Here is a 15,674-nt window from a genome sequence, read left to right on the forward strand (position 1 = left end):
GAAAGGGCCAGGAGCCCTAACTATTCCTTCAAGAAGTGAGAGGTATGCAGTGTGTAAAGTGGAGTATGAGAAGCCACTGAGGAAAGACATTTTTCTTGTGGAAACTCCAATGGATAGTCAACTTCCAGCTGGATTGTTTATCCCTCCCACCGTTCTGTCTTCTTCTGCCATTGATGTGAACAACTTCAGAGTGTTGGTCTGCAATGAGACCTTTAAAGATATCAGCCTCCCAACGGGCACAGTAATTGCTAAAGTCTTCGCCACTGATACAGTCACAGTTAAGCCAGATGCTCCGACTGATCCAAAGAGGATGGATCACAAAGTGTTCAAGTTTGGTGACTCTCCTATACCTGCTGATTGGAAAAAAAGGCTTAGGGAGAAGTTAGTTGAGCACGGAACTGTGTTTTCCCTCGAGGAGTGGGATGTGGGAAGAGCTAAAGGTGTGAAACATAATATCCGACTGAGTGACAGCCGACCCTTTAGGGAACGGTCCAGACGTGTTGCACCTGCAGACATTGATGACGTGAGGCGGCACTTAAAAGACCTGTTGGCTGCAGGAATCATAACCGAATCCAGGAGCCCTTATGCCTCGCCAATAGTTATTGCTAGGAAGAAAAATGGAACCATCCGTATGTGCATCGACTACCGGACCTTGAATTCCAGAACTATTCCTGATCAATACACCACTCCCAGGATTGATGATGCTTTGGACTGTCTGTCTGGAAGTAAATGGTTCTCTGTCTTAGACCTGCGTAGTGGCTATTATCAGATTGAGATGGCTGACGAGGACAAGGAAAAAACAGCATTCATCTGTCCTCTGGGTTTTTACCAGTTTGAACGCATGCCACAGGGGATCACTGGTGCTCCAGCCACCTTTCAGCGGCTAATGGAGAGAGCTGTTGGGGATATGCATCTTCTCCAGGTCATTGTGTATCTGGATGACCTCATTGTCTTTGGGCGTACATTAGAAGAGCATGAGGAAAGGCTGCTGAAAGTGTTGGATCGGCTGGAAGAATATGGGCTCAAAGTATCTATAGATAAGTGCCAGTTTTGTCAGCCGCAAGTCAAATATGTGGGACACATTGTATCTGCTGCTGGGATAGCTCCTGATCCTGAGAAGGTGAATGCCGTGTGTCACTGGAAGATGCCGCATGATTTGAAGTCCCTGAGGTCTTTTCTAGGATTTTGTGGTTTCTACCGCCGTTTTATTAAGAATTACTCTGCCATCGTGAGACCCCTGACAGACTTGACCAAAGGTTATCCCCCTGTCAAAAGTCAAAGTAAAGCTGTACCAAAAGGCACGTACCACCATGAGTCAGAGCCGTTTGGTGAGCGCTGGGACCAAAGGTGTACAGAGGCATTTCATAACATCATTTATTGCCTTACGCATGCTCCGGTACTGGCCTATGCAGATCCAGCGAAGCCCTATGTCCTACATGTCGATGCAAGCCTGAGTGGTTTAGGTGCCGTGTTGAATCAGGAAAATTCAGGCGGACTGAGACCTGTCGCTTATGCCAGCCGTAAACTGAGTGCTGCTGAACGCCACTATCCCATTCATCAGTTGGAATTCCTGGCACTCAAGTGGGCTGTTGTGGATAAATTCCACGATTACTTGTACGGGGCAAAGTTCACTGTCAGGACAGATAACAACCCCCTCACCTACGTTCTGACAAGCGCTAAGCTTAGTGCTACTGGACATCGGTGGCTGGCTGCCTTAGCCACTTATGACTTTAGCCTTCAGTACAAGCCAGGGCGTCATAACATTGATGCAGATATACTATCACGTTATCACTCACACACTGAACTGTCGCAAGAATGGGTGGACCTACCGAGATCAGGAGTAAGGGCTATTTGTCAGCTTGCCGATACTCACCCCTCCGATGAATCCTGTAGTAGGCTGGTGGATCAGTTGGGCATTACTCCGGAAGTCATTCCTGCTGTGTATGTTTGTCCAGTACAGTTGGAAATGGGACACAAGGAGCAGTTGTCCAACTCTGAATTAAAACTAGCCCAAGAGCAAGACCCCATCATCAGACAGGTGAAACAGGATGTGTACGGACATCCTTGTGAAAAGGACATGTACTTGCCACTAAACGGAACTGTAACCCCATTGAGACTCTCTTTCGGCAGCAAGGTGCAAAGTTGAACATTCGTCACAACCTATTGTACCGAATTACGAAAAGCACCTGTGGGAGAGAAAGACAACAGTTAGTTCTACCAGAAAAGTACCGTGCCCAGGTGCTACATTCTCTTCATGACGAGGCAGGTCATCTGGGAATTGAGAGAACCACAGAACTTTGCAAAGATCGTTTCTACTGGCCACGGATGAACAAAGATGTGGAGCAGTATGTGAAGGAATGTGGACGATGTATCGCCAGAAAGACATTACCTCAAAGGTCTGCTTACCTGAATAACATTACGAGCAGTGGTCCACTGGATCTGGTCTGCATCGATTTCCTGTCTATGGAACCTGACTCAAAGGGAATCTCCAACGTTCTGGTCATAACAGATCATTTCACTCGCTATGCTCAGGCCTATACTGCAAGAGACCAGAAAGCATTAACAGTGGCCAAGATTCTGGTTGAAAAATTCTTTGTACACTATGGTTTGCCAGCCCGCATTCACTCCGACCAGGGGCGTGACTTTGAAAGTAGGCTCATCAAAGAACTCCTTGGAATCCTGGGAATTCGCAAGTCCCGTACATCGCCATACCACCCTCAAGGAGACCCACAGCCAGAGCGTTTCAATCGAACTCTTCTTTCCATGCTGGGTACCCTGGATCCTGCCCAGAAGAACAGGTGGAGCCAAAACATCAGTCAGTTGGTACATGCGTACAACTGTACCAAAAATGAAGCGACTGGTTACTCACCTTATTATCTGTTGTTCGGGAGAGAGGCTCGTCTTCCAGTAGACATATGCTTTGGGACTTCGGCAGCTGGTGAGAATGGGGTGAAACATCAGCAGTATGTTGAGAGAATGAGAAAAGATCTGCAGCATGCATACCAGTTAGCATCTGAGAGTTCTCTGAAGATGCAGCAAAGGAACAAGAGACTGTACGACCTTAAAGTAAAACATCAGATTTTGGAAAAAGGAGATCGGGTGCTTATTAAGAACCTTGCCATCACAGGAAAGCACAAGTTGCAGGATCGCTGGAACTCCTTACCCTACCTCGTCATGGAGAAGCTGCCAAACTTACCTGTGTATAGGGTAAAACCAGAGACTGGCACCGGGAGTGTCAGGACGTTACACAGAGACCATTTGTTACCTATTGGAGATAGAGTGAGGATGTACTTACCTGATGAGAGGATGGATGTCCAGCGTCCAGCGGTAACCAGGGCGAGAGCTGTGGAGAGAACACAAAGAGAACAATCAGCACAAGATCGTTGTGATTCAATAGATCACTCTGATAGTGATGACAGTAGTGTGTGTGAGTACTACCCAGCTTCACCGAGGAGACCACCCAGGCAGATGCTCACCCCATCGTTAAACACAGAGAATGTAGAGATCCATAAAAGCCCTGAAAGAGTTCCTAATCTAATGGAAGACATGGAAGATCTACCTGAGTGTGAAGGAGAATCCATCTCTCTGCCAACTCCGGGTAGAACGGATGATCTAGAATTAGAAGGGGGAGACAGGCCATTCTTGGATGCTCCAAAAGATGCTGAAGCTGAAAGAGTTGAACTTCATCCAAAGAGAGAAGTAAAACCAGTGAAAAAACTGAGTTATGATGAACTGGGGCAACCTACGGACAGACCTTTAACCCTTGTATATAGGGGTATGGTGGTGCAAATTGAAGATTACCCTAAAAAAAAAAGAATGTTTGCAAAACATTGTGGTGCCACCCTATGGCCCAGTGTTCCCATTGTTCTACTTTGAGGACAAACCGAACGTCTAGAGCCAAAATACTGATGTAGTGGGCTAGTCTCATGGGGACATGAGTCATTAAGAAGGGGGAGAGTGTAACCCAGTGCAGGTTATTAAGCACATTAACACCTATTTACTAGGTATGGGGGTATTGATAAGGTTTTATGATCCAGATAGTATACTAACTGTGTCTGTGCGCTCTGTTGACACACTTATGTACTGCCCCTTTAAGAGTTACGGTGACCTATAAAGTTTGTTTGTGATGCACTTGCTCAAAATGTGCTTTTACCCAGCATGTTTGTTCCTTCTTTGGATATTGGTTATTTTTTACTTATTCCCGCCTCTGTGAATATAAGGTTTGATTTTGATTGGATGGGGGGGAGAGAGAGGGAGGAGGGACGATCGAAAAGGAGAGGGTTATTAGAGCTTCTTGGGAGTAGTTAAGCCGAAAAAAGAGTAGAGATACCCACTAAATAAGTGCGTTAACGATATATTTTCAGTGTCTGAAGGTTGTGGAGACTATCACTTTTGTTTGTGTGGTTATTACTCTGTACAGGAGTGTTAACGTGATTCTTCTCCTGAGCCGGCTGCTCAGCCGTGCACGAAGCTTTATTCGTTAATGTGACTGAGAGCGAGAAAGCGGACTGATAACTGGATATTGATTACAAACAGTGAGTTGAGTCTAGTTTTGTTGTTCAGACTGTTTTCTGAGAAAACTCTGCGTCCGGCCGCACTTTTAATCCGATTCTGCCGACCGCCGAGGGGAGAGCGCCGCCATTCTGCCGATCGCCGAGGGGAGAGCGCCGCCATTCTGCCGACCGCCGAGGGGAGAGCGCCGCCATTCTGCCGACCGCCGAGGGGAGAGCGCCGCCATTCTGCCGACCGCCGAGGGGAGAGCGCCGCCATTCTGCCGACCGCCGAGGGGAGAGCGCCGCCATTCTGCCGATCGCCGAGGGGAGAGCGCCGCCATTCTGCCGATCGCCGAGGATTGCGGATGCCCTAAAAGGCCAGGGCTCAGGTGATCTTTTGTATTATTTTGGCTCATTTGAGTGAAGAGGCCATTTGTTGTTTTCTAGGCCCCAACGCTCCCCAGCAACGTTACAGGCCTGCAACGGGGTGGGTGTGTGTGTGTGTGTGGGCCCACATTTTGTATACTTTTGTGACTGTCCTCTATTGGTTCTCTCTACTTACCAGTAGTAAGTGAAGTTTGGCGTTTCTTACTGTTGTTTGGTGTTATTGAAGCGTACTAAGTGTGTTATGGGGTTTTGAATTCTTTTCCTCATCTCTTTAAAACAGTGTCTGCTGTTATTTCATTTTGGTATTTAAGTACTATTTGATGTGAAAGCCCATCATTTGGGTTATATGTAATTTCCCTGAGATTGAAAAGTCTTTATTGAATCATTTAATTCATTTATTTAATATTTTCCATTTTTTGTATAAATAAACCCCATTGTTAACTTCTTTAAACTTACTTTTTGCCTTACTTGAGGTTATTCTGGGTTGGTTTAATTTCCACTCTGTTTAAGAATATTATTTTAGGAGCATACATATATTTAATCTGGTTTACAGTAGTTGTATAGGGTAATAGGAGGAATATTAATATATAGTCGGGAGACATCTGTCAGAACCCGGTGCTCCGCCTTTTTTATGTTTTATGGGGGCGCTACACGTGTTTACACGGATATGTTTATTATGTCATGATTAAGTATATCACTTCCAACACACAATTGTCTTCTTTAAAAGAAAGGTTGGGAAAATTAAAATGTTAAAAATAATTACGTGTTACTTGGTCACTCTGCACTTTTTTTTCACTTTAAAATAATGGTCCAGATCACTAGTAGTTGTTGAAGAGTGATAGTTGAACACAATTAATTAGTGATGCATTTTATGACCACGTTGAGAGTAAAAAAAAAAAGACAATTGCTCACATCTCAAAGACAATAATGTTATGATTAGTGATTAGTAATTCTTTCTAATTTGTCGGAGTGAGTTATTAGTTCTTAATGAGGCCAAAATCATACAGTAATTATTGATTACCTAATAAGGACCTATCTCAGTACTAAATTTGATATTACTTACTTATTGGTTAATCTTGTTTCCATATTAGTAAATAGTAAATTGCATCCGGAAAGTATTCACAGCGCTTTACTTACACATTTTGTTATGTTACAGCCTTATTCCAAAATGGATTAAATTCATTATTTTATGCAAAACTCTACAAACAACACCCCATAATGACAACGTGAAAGAAGTTTGTTTCAAATCTTTGCAAATTTGTAATTTAAAAAAAATCACATGTGCATAAGTATTCACAGCCTGTCATGACACTCAAAATTGAGCTCTGCTGCATCCTGTTTCCACTGATCATCCTTGAGATGTTTCTACAACTTGATTGGATTCCACCTGTGGTAAATTTAGTTGATTGGACATGATTTGGAAAGGCACACACCTTTCTATATAAGGTCCCACAGTTAACAGTACATGTCAGAGCACAAACCAAGCCATGAAGTCCAAGGAATTGTCTGTAGACCTCTGAGGCAGTATTTTTGTATCGAGGCACAGACCAAGACCCCGATAGTCATGACAGCTCCAGCGTTTCTCTGTGGAGAGAAGAGAACCTTCCAGAAGAACAACCATCTCTGCAGCACTGCACCGATCAGGTCTGCATGGTAGAGTGGCCAGACGGAAGCACCTCCTCAGTAAAAGGCGCATGACAGCCCGCCTGGAGTTTTCCAAAAGACACCTGAAGGACTCTCAGACCATGAGAAACAAAATTCTCTGGTCTGATGAAACAAAGATTGAACGCTTTGGCCTGAATGGCAAGCGTCATGTCTGGAGGAAACCAGGCACCGCTCATCACCTGGCCAATCCCACCCCAACAATTTACAGAGACATCCTTGATGAAAACCTGCTTCAGAGCGCTCTGGACCTCAGACTGGGGTGAAGGTTCATCTTCCAAAAGGACAACAACCCTAAGCACACAGCCAAGATAACAAAGGAGTGACTACAGGACAACTCTGCGATTTTCCTTGAGTGGCCCAGCTAGAGACCAGACTTGAACCCGATTGAACATCTCTGGAGAGATCTGAAAATGGCTGTGCACCAACGCTCCTAATCTAACCCGATGGAGCTTGAGAGGTCCTGCAAAGAAGAATGGGAAAAATTGCCCAAAAATATGTGTGCCAAGCTTGTAGTATCATACTCAAAAAGACTTGTGGCTGCAATTGGTGCCAAAGGTGTTTGGCAACAATGTATTGAGCATAGGCTGTGAATAAGTTTTTTATTTTTAATAAATTGTCATTATGGAGTATTTGTAGAATTTTGAGGAAAACAATTAATTGAATACATTTTGGAATACGGCTGTAACATAAAATATGGAAAAAGTGAAGCGCTATGAATACTTTCCGGATGCATTGTAGTAGCTAAAGTGTTAATGTAGTACTACTCATTCGTCCTGCATTACTTCTTGCATCGTGTATTAATGACGGACCTTTATTCTAAACTGTTATGAGTTTTTATGATAGTGTACGTTTTTAAATTAAAGATAATTCAGTAGCTAAATTTGCTTGCAAATTACTGAGCTTGCTATTAGAATTGATTGACAGAGGGAAAGTGAGATTACACAAGTCTGTTACCACTCTCAAAAAATGCAGAACAGCAAAAACTTATTTCTCAGGGGTTCGTCTGGGCATTCTGCAAATAAGATGGTTTGTGCATGCTGTAATAATCAGGATGACAGGTATTAATAATTTGCTGAGGTGTTGGGACATTGGACAATAGCCCAGAACACAAAGATGAATGGTCTAAGGCTCTGAGAGTTTGGTCAAGAGCAGCCAGAGCAGAATATGAACAGAAACAAAGAGCAGAGAAAAGGCTGTCTGCTACAGATGCATTTTAAAGGCCGTTTCATACTTCATGTGGGTTCTTCTGTTATGTACAGTGTCAATCATACAAGTATTGATTTCTAATTTCACAATATTCTTCATAAATACCAGTTTTTCCCCGAGGATTTGAGCAGGAATTTACGATAAATGCCACAAAAGTAAAATGGTATGCTTCATACAGCATGTTCTTTACTCCAGTGATCAATGGCTATTTGTTTTAAAGGCATAGCTCACCTAAAATGTAAAGGTAAAAAACACAAAAGGAGATATTTTGAAGATATTTTTGTTTAAAGGGGGAAAAATATGAATAAAAAGTATTTTCATTTGTGTTGCACAGAGGAAAGGAATTCCTACAGGTATGGAATGACAGGGATGGGTCAATGATGACATAATATTAATTTCTAGGGGGAACTATCCCTAAGACCATCAGTTTTCTTGAGGTTGTGTGTTGTAGTGACTTGGGGCTTGAAATCAAAACATTGGTTTGAGCCATGAAACAAGCAACATGAGCAACCACCATTGCCCCATAGCATGAAATCAGAATCGACCCTATTCACTTTGATAATGCACATTACTAGTCTTGTGGTGAACTATTCAAAAAGTTGTAGATGAACTTTGTGATAATAGGTTTAATGTGTGTTTTTCCACAACCTTAGAACCAGTTACATTACAAGTAACTTGAGTTACGTAATAATATTACTTTTTCACGTTACTAGTAAAGTAACGCATTACTTTTCAAATTTACAACAAAATATCTGAGTTACTTTTTCAAAAAAGTAACGCAAGTTACTTTTTCACATTTATTTGACTGACAGCTCTCCTGCCCCCATGTTGTGAAAAATAAGTGGAAAGGCGTTGTGTGTAAACATGATGGTTATTGTAGTTCTAGACTAACTCGCACAATAAAGATTCTGTACTCCTCAAAATGAATAAAATCAGTCAACAAAATCAGAGTACTCAAAACTCAAATATATAAATGTTAAATAGAACAAATATTTTTATGCATTTAATCTACCTCTATTGACCAATGTCGTGCTGCTGACCTTTGATGATTCAGGTAAGCCATGAGCAAAAATTACTAGATCTTTTGTTTTTTTGGTAAGACGTTTTTCTCCTGCGTCCTATTCTTCCATAATCCAGAATGGCAGCACATTTATACCTCAGCCTGAGGCCTATTATTTCAATTTTGGTATGAAGAGGTCTTTACATTAGCACAAAAAATGACTTTTTTTGCTATTAAAAAACAAAACTAAAAAGCAAGCCCAGCCCAGGTGAGAAAAAGTAACGCAAAAGTAACGCAACACATTACTTTTCTTAAAAAGTAACTAAGTAACTCAATTAGTTACTTTTTAAGGGAGTAACGCAATATTGTAATGCATTACTTTTCAAAGTAACTTTCCCCAACACTGCTTAGAACACCTTTTCTCCCTCTAGTCTCAAACATTCGGCTCCCATACATCTATGAATGTGTTTTTCTTTTAGAAATCACATGGCATAGCATGAACCACAGAAAGAAGGGTACATCATGGAAATAAACACTAACAACATGTAAAATGTTCTCCCATCTACTATAAACACAGCAGGCTGTATGGGCAATCAGTGTGGAAGTGTGGCTTGGACACTCTTCCTGATATCTAGCGATATCTACCTGATATCTAGCGACCAGTGGGGCTTGTGAGTCTGAATCCTCTTACCTGGACTGTCAGTGCTTTGTGGTGACGTGTCACATCCATTTTTTAAGTGTCATGTGGCACCACAGCACATGGCCTTGCTTGAGGTTCTGGAGATATCATGGGCACAGATGTAGTAGTGGTGGGATAGTTTGATTCAGTTGTAAAAGGTGATGGCCGTTCCTTGCATAAGTCTTACCATTAGACTAGACAATATAACGGTTGGGTTGGAAGGCCTATCCAGAAACTGTGGCCAATTTGTCAAACCGACAGGCAGACTCCATCCTTACTGTCTGCCCAGGCTCCAGAGGCAATAGGCTTCTGGCAGATTTGTCATGGCTTAACTTTCCTTTTCGTCTGAGTGCGAACAAAGCAGCCTGAACATTAGTCTCAACTCTCGGTGTGAGCTGGGATTTTACCATGGAGATCAGGGTCCTGGTGTGTCGTGACAGAAAACGTTGTGCTGGAGAATGCATGCCATCCCTAAGTGTGTTGCGCAGGTTGATCAAGGGTGCGTAAATGTCAGAACCATCACGTGTATCAAGATACAGTGATAGCGCTGAAGCTTGAGCATCATTTGCTGGATGCGTACCCAGGCTGTGTGCAGAGGCTTTCTCAGTATGACTATTTCAAATGGCTGTCTAGAAAAGAGCTGTTCCATAAATCTCTGAAAGACTTCACATCCAGTTGAAATCCGATCTGGCATTTGTAAAAATGTGTACCTTCCGAACGGGGTTCAGTCAAGTCAAGTCACCTTTATTTATACAACTATACAAATGAACCAAAAATCCATCAGGTGATAGAATGGAGAGAAAAAAACCTTGGGAGAAAACAGGCTCAGTCGGGAGGCCAGTTCTCGAAAACCAGCGAACGAAAAGTGCATGATTATGAATTAGGCAACATTACCGGTCAGAAGTCAGATTGGATCGGAACATTCAGAATGTTAATCCAGTTCCATCTGGTTGAAGATCGGAGTCATCACACCGGAGATGGGTTTGTTGAGGATCAGTGCCAATGAGGCCTTCACAGGGCAAAGTCTAGTTGACACAATCTCTGCTGACACTTCAGGGATGCATTGTGGTCATGTCTAGGCGCAGGTCTACCATCTGATCTGGATACGGCCCGGATCCAGCTCACTATATCATGCATTGTGGTCTCGTCTAGACGCAGGTCAACCATCTGATCTGGATACAGCCCGGATCCGGTCATAAAAGTTGTGAGTTTCGATGATTCCTCATTCAGAAGGATTTGCCAAAAAACACACTTTGCATCTAGAATGCTAAAGATCTTTGCCTGTGGCATATCAGCAATCACTTGTTCTAAGGTCTTTAACTGGTGATGAGGCCTCAGGAGAGCCTTATTAAGATGCACAGGGTCAATGCATATGCGTACATCCTTTTTTGACTGAAGCTGCCATGGCAGACACCCAAGGGGAAGCCTCCTCCACTGGAGAGTTCGAGATAATGCCCTGTCTGGTCATCCTTTTGTACCATGTCTGTTCATTATCATGTTCCATATTGCATCACATTTTTTGAGTAACACATCAGGATCCTCTTTGTCTTGAAAGTGAAATGATTGAAAGTGAAAAAGTGAAGTATTGATCTAGTGCATCCCAACCAGTCCTACTCGACCCGCTCCAGGCGGGATTCGAACTGCCATCTCCAGCTTGGGAGGCGGGCAAGCTAACAAGGACGCTAAAGACCACAGCCTCTAGCGTCAGTCGCTAGAGCACCTCTTGTGGCCAAGGGAGTGAGGTTTAGATGCACAACTCTTACTGGCTTATGTCAAGTCAAGTCAGCTTTATTTATATAGCGCTTTTAACAATGTAGATTGTTTCAAAGCAGCTTTACAGTGTTAAACAGGAAAATAATGCAGCATAATTTTATTCAGCTGTATAGCCATTCTGGAAAAAACGCTGATGTCATCAGTTCATTTCAATTATCATACAGTGACAGTGTGGGTTTCCATGATGTACCCTTCTTTCTGTGGTTCATGCTATGCCATGTGATTTCTAAAAGAAAAACACATTCATAGTACAAGATGGAAGTACTTAGATCAATAATTAGATCAGTAATTTAGTTTAAATGGTTAATTTAGTTTATTAATTAGATTTATTTTGATGTTTAGTTGAAAAATGTAGTGTCCCCAACTGAGCACGCCAAGCCAGAGGCAACAGTGGCAAGGAAACCAAAACCCCATTAGGTGACCTAATGGAGAAAAATAAACCTTGGGAGATACCACGCTCAGTCGGGGTGCCAGTTCTCCTCTGGCCAATTAACAAACAGCGTATTATTATTATTCTGGCAGCTTTAGAGCTCAGAGGTCATAATAGATCGGAATATTTGAGGGACCGGGGGTAACATGCTGGAGACGGGTTTATTGAGGATGATGTTGATTAAATAATTATTAAAGTGCAATATTGTCCGCCACTGGACTCTAGGGCAGTGGAGAGGTGTTCTCTGAAGTGATGAATCACGCTTCTCTGTCTGGCAATCTGATGGACAAGTCTGGGTTTGGTGGTTGCCAGGAGAACAGTACCTGACTGCATTGTGCCAAGTGTAGTTTGATGGAGGGGGCATGTTTTTCAGGGGTTGTGCTTGGCCCCTTAGTTCCAGTGAAAGGAATTCTTAATGCTTCAGCATACCAAGACATTTCGGACAATTTCATGCTCAAACTTAATGGGAACAGGTGGCCTCTTCCTGTTCCAACATGACTGCACACCAGTGCACAAAGCAAGGTCCATAAAGAGATGGATGAGCGAGTTTAGTGTGGAGGAACTTGACTGAGTCCTTACCTCGACCCAATAGAATGCCTTTGAGATTATTTAGAGCAGAGACTGTGAGCCAGGCCTTCTCATCCAACATCAGTGTCTGACTTCAGAAATGCGCTTCTAGAAGAATGGTCAAAAATTCCCATAAACACTCCTAAACCTTGTGGAAAGCCTTTCAAAGCATTTGATCTTCTCAAACCCGTCAGATCGTCTGTTCTATGTTTTGATTAGATTTCACGTGACAGACGGAACCGTTCATGAACGACTCATCACTATGGCAACATAACAAAAAGGTTAACGAACTTTCAGTCTTCAGTTTTTCTTAATTCTCTCAATACCACCATGGAGAAAAGTATAATTTGACATTTAAGCTGACAGTTGTCAAATTTCAAGCGTGGGTAAAGCTGGATACGGAGCGGCTGAAAAATTCCTTTAATGCTTGCGCGCAGACGTGCGCGTTTGTTTGTGTGTGCGAGGGAGAAGGAGATATATTTCATTAACTTCGGGATGTTATCCTTAGGTATGTGGCCTGACAGTAGCTTCTGATGGAAGCGAGGATCACCTTATCCATTGTTTCAAAGAGGGAGAGCCGTGCGCATCTGGGCGGGATCTGTTAGTGCGAGCAAGGCAGGCAGAGTTAGCGGAGGCTGGAGAGGGAGAAGTGGAGGAGAGCGACGAGAAGGAGGAATTCGCCCATGAACTTGTAATTGAGAATCGCGGGGATGATGATAGTGATGAATAGAGTAATTTTCTATCACATGATTGCAGTTGTTTTACAGGGTAGCCTCCATTCTTTCTTGTTGATGTGTTTCGGGCAACAAGTTCATACGCTCAATGGATTTTAGCGGTGACTTATATTGTTCTGCCCATTGCTGTTTCATCGTTTCGTTTTTTGTGCTGCCAATAATCTAAGACATTTCTTACATTAAATGATTTGTTAAACACATTCGAATTAATTATAAATAAAACGTAATATAATGTGGTAACCTCCTACCGTCATGCTTGAACATCTCAACACTAAATTAAAGGCCTGTCTCTTATAGACGCCCGTTTCAAATACAAGCCGGTGCAGTTCGGTGATTTGGGTAAATAGAAGCCCGGGCAATTATTTGAAGTTTTACGGTAAATTAACAATTTAGTGTGAATTCTAGTTAATGCATATATTTAACAGTATAATCAATATACTTGTTACACCAGCTAAATTGAGAAGTGTAAGCTTGCACCTTTTTTGGATTTGTCCTAAATTCCTGTTTTGCTGTACACGTCCCATTCCCTCTTGAATTGTTAGCGATGTCGTCATCAAACACAAGCGGTCCTATGCGTCGTAGATTTTGAGCCGGACACTATGTAGATGTGCCAAAAAAAAGTGGTTGATGATGCTAGATGAAATTTATTTTTCACATTAGAATTACAGCTTGTTGCTTGATCTGTAGATGTCAGACACTGTCAAAAAAAAATTGCAGTCTACCTTTGGTCACAAGACTGTGACAACGGGAGTCTTTGAACCTTTTTCACTGTATGATGTAGGACCACCGTTTAGGAGCCACGACCACAGAAATCACCATGATTGGTCATCTTTCATCTGGGACAGCCCAAACAATCTGACAATGTTGAGCTCGGTGAAGATGACAGATGGAGAGTGAGGATATTGTATTAAGTGTCAATATTTAAATATATTTCAAAATGTATTACTTCCTCCAATATTTATTTGTAGATAGTTATGTTTCACAGGGTACTGAATTATCTTAGATAGAACCTCTCAGCTAGCACATAAATTGTTAGTATATATTTATGTCTCATGTGAGTGACAAAAAAGTTTCTGCCTAAACAACTATATCTAGGAGCAGGTCCAGGTGGTATCTACCAACTTTCTTTTTTGATTTTGGAGAAAACATTTTTAGAATGGCTTTTAAAGGCAAATAACAGAGATGGAAGTACTACAATTCTGTCCGGACCACTTAATTTTCGGAGTGAAAAAAATCTTTAGAATGGATTTTAAAGGCAAATAACAGAGATGGAAGTACTACCATTCTGTCCGGACCACTTGATTTTGGGGAGGAAAAAAAACTAATCTTCAGAATGGATTTTAAAGGCAAATAACAGAGATGTAAGTACTACAATTCTGTCAGGAACTTCCAAGATGATTGACATTTAGCATACAGTTTCGATTGAGGGTATGGTTCTGTTCTGGGAAAGAACTGCAGCGATAACCCCCTTAGGGTAAACAGAAAATGTATTACAGATATCATTAATGTTTAATAATTTAATGTACAACATTATTCAAGAAAAAGAGGAATATAAGTAGGCCAAGTCCTGACTGTGGATGAGAGGAGGAGCTGGGGGTGGAGGAGGCCAACTTCTCCTGAGCAACATGATAAAGCTGCTGATAATACTGAAGACCTATATAGGGATGCTGTGATAGGCGTCATATTCCAATAGGTAAATTTGGATCAGCTGAGAGTCAGCTGATGCGAGCTTGACTGACATTACCTGCCAGAACTAACACTACGCTTGACCTCTGGGATCTGAAAGCATTAAAAAAAAAAAACTTAAATGAACACACAAGTGACATGGGATATGTATAACTGCAAATGCACAGTATGGACTGAATTATGAATATGTTTTACTCATGATAGAATATTTATATAGACAGCTGCCCACATGGGCATTAGAAAGCAAGTCAGTTTGAATACACAGCCCTGGTGCAGGACAGATCGACATACTTTCTAGTGCAGGGGGTTTCAAACTAGAGTTGGGTGGGCCATGAAAAATCCAAAATAAGGCTGTCAAAGTATAAGTATATATTTAGTGCCTTAATATTTTGGTATTATTTGGTATTCTTTTGCATCACAATCTTTGAAATGTGTTCAAGAGAACGAAAGAAAGAACATATGAAGACACTTCCATAGAAAAAGATAAAAAATAATCACTTTAATAAAAAATACATTTATATATTTATATTATATACTATAAATTTTGCATCATTATGCTTTTTACACAATTAGGATACCAATGTTCTAATTTGTAAAGCTATTTGGAAAAATGGAACTAATGAACATGTGAATGGGAACACAGGGTTATCGGGGCAACTCACTTCAGTCTTCCTAAAACTACAACAGCATAAACGTAAGACTAGGATTACCTTTCACTCTTGACTGAATCTTCAGATGATCAGCAGCAGGGTGCAGAATGGTGTTCCATCATGCACAACACAGAATTTGCCAGGGTAACAAATACTATAAGTCCCGTTCTCAGATTGCCAGGACAGAAGAGAGGAGAGGACAGTGGACAGCGTTCCAAGATGAACACAGAAGCAGCATCTACGTGATACCCACACATAAGATACGGAGCATTCACCAAGTAAGGGTGCTACAGTCAACACACAACACAGTTAGACTGCCATTCAGTTGTACAGGAAAAAAGGCTGTCTTACACTTTTAACATTGCTGTGGACTCATTTGCTGGTTTTGTGTTATTCGTTGGTCA

Source organism: Gobio gobio (genome assembly GCF_949357685.1).
Source record: "Gobio gobio genome assembly, chromosome: 6".
Taxonomy (NCBI): domain Eukaryota; kingdom Metazoa; phylum Chordata; class Actinopteri; order Cypriniformes; family Gobionidae; genus Gobio; species Gobio gobio.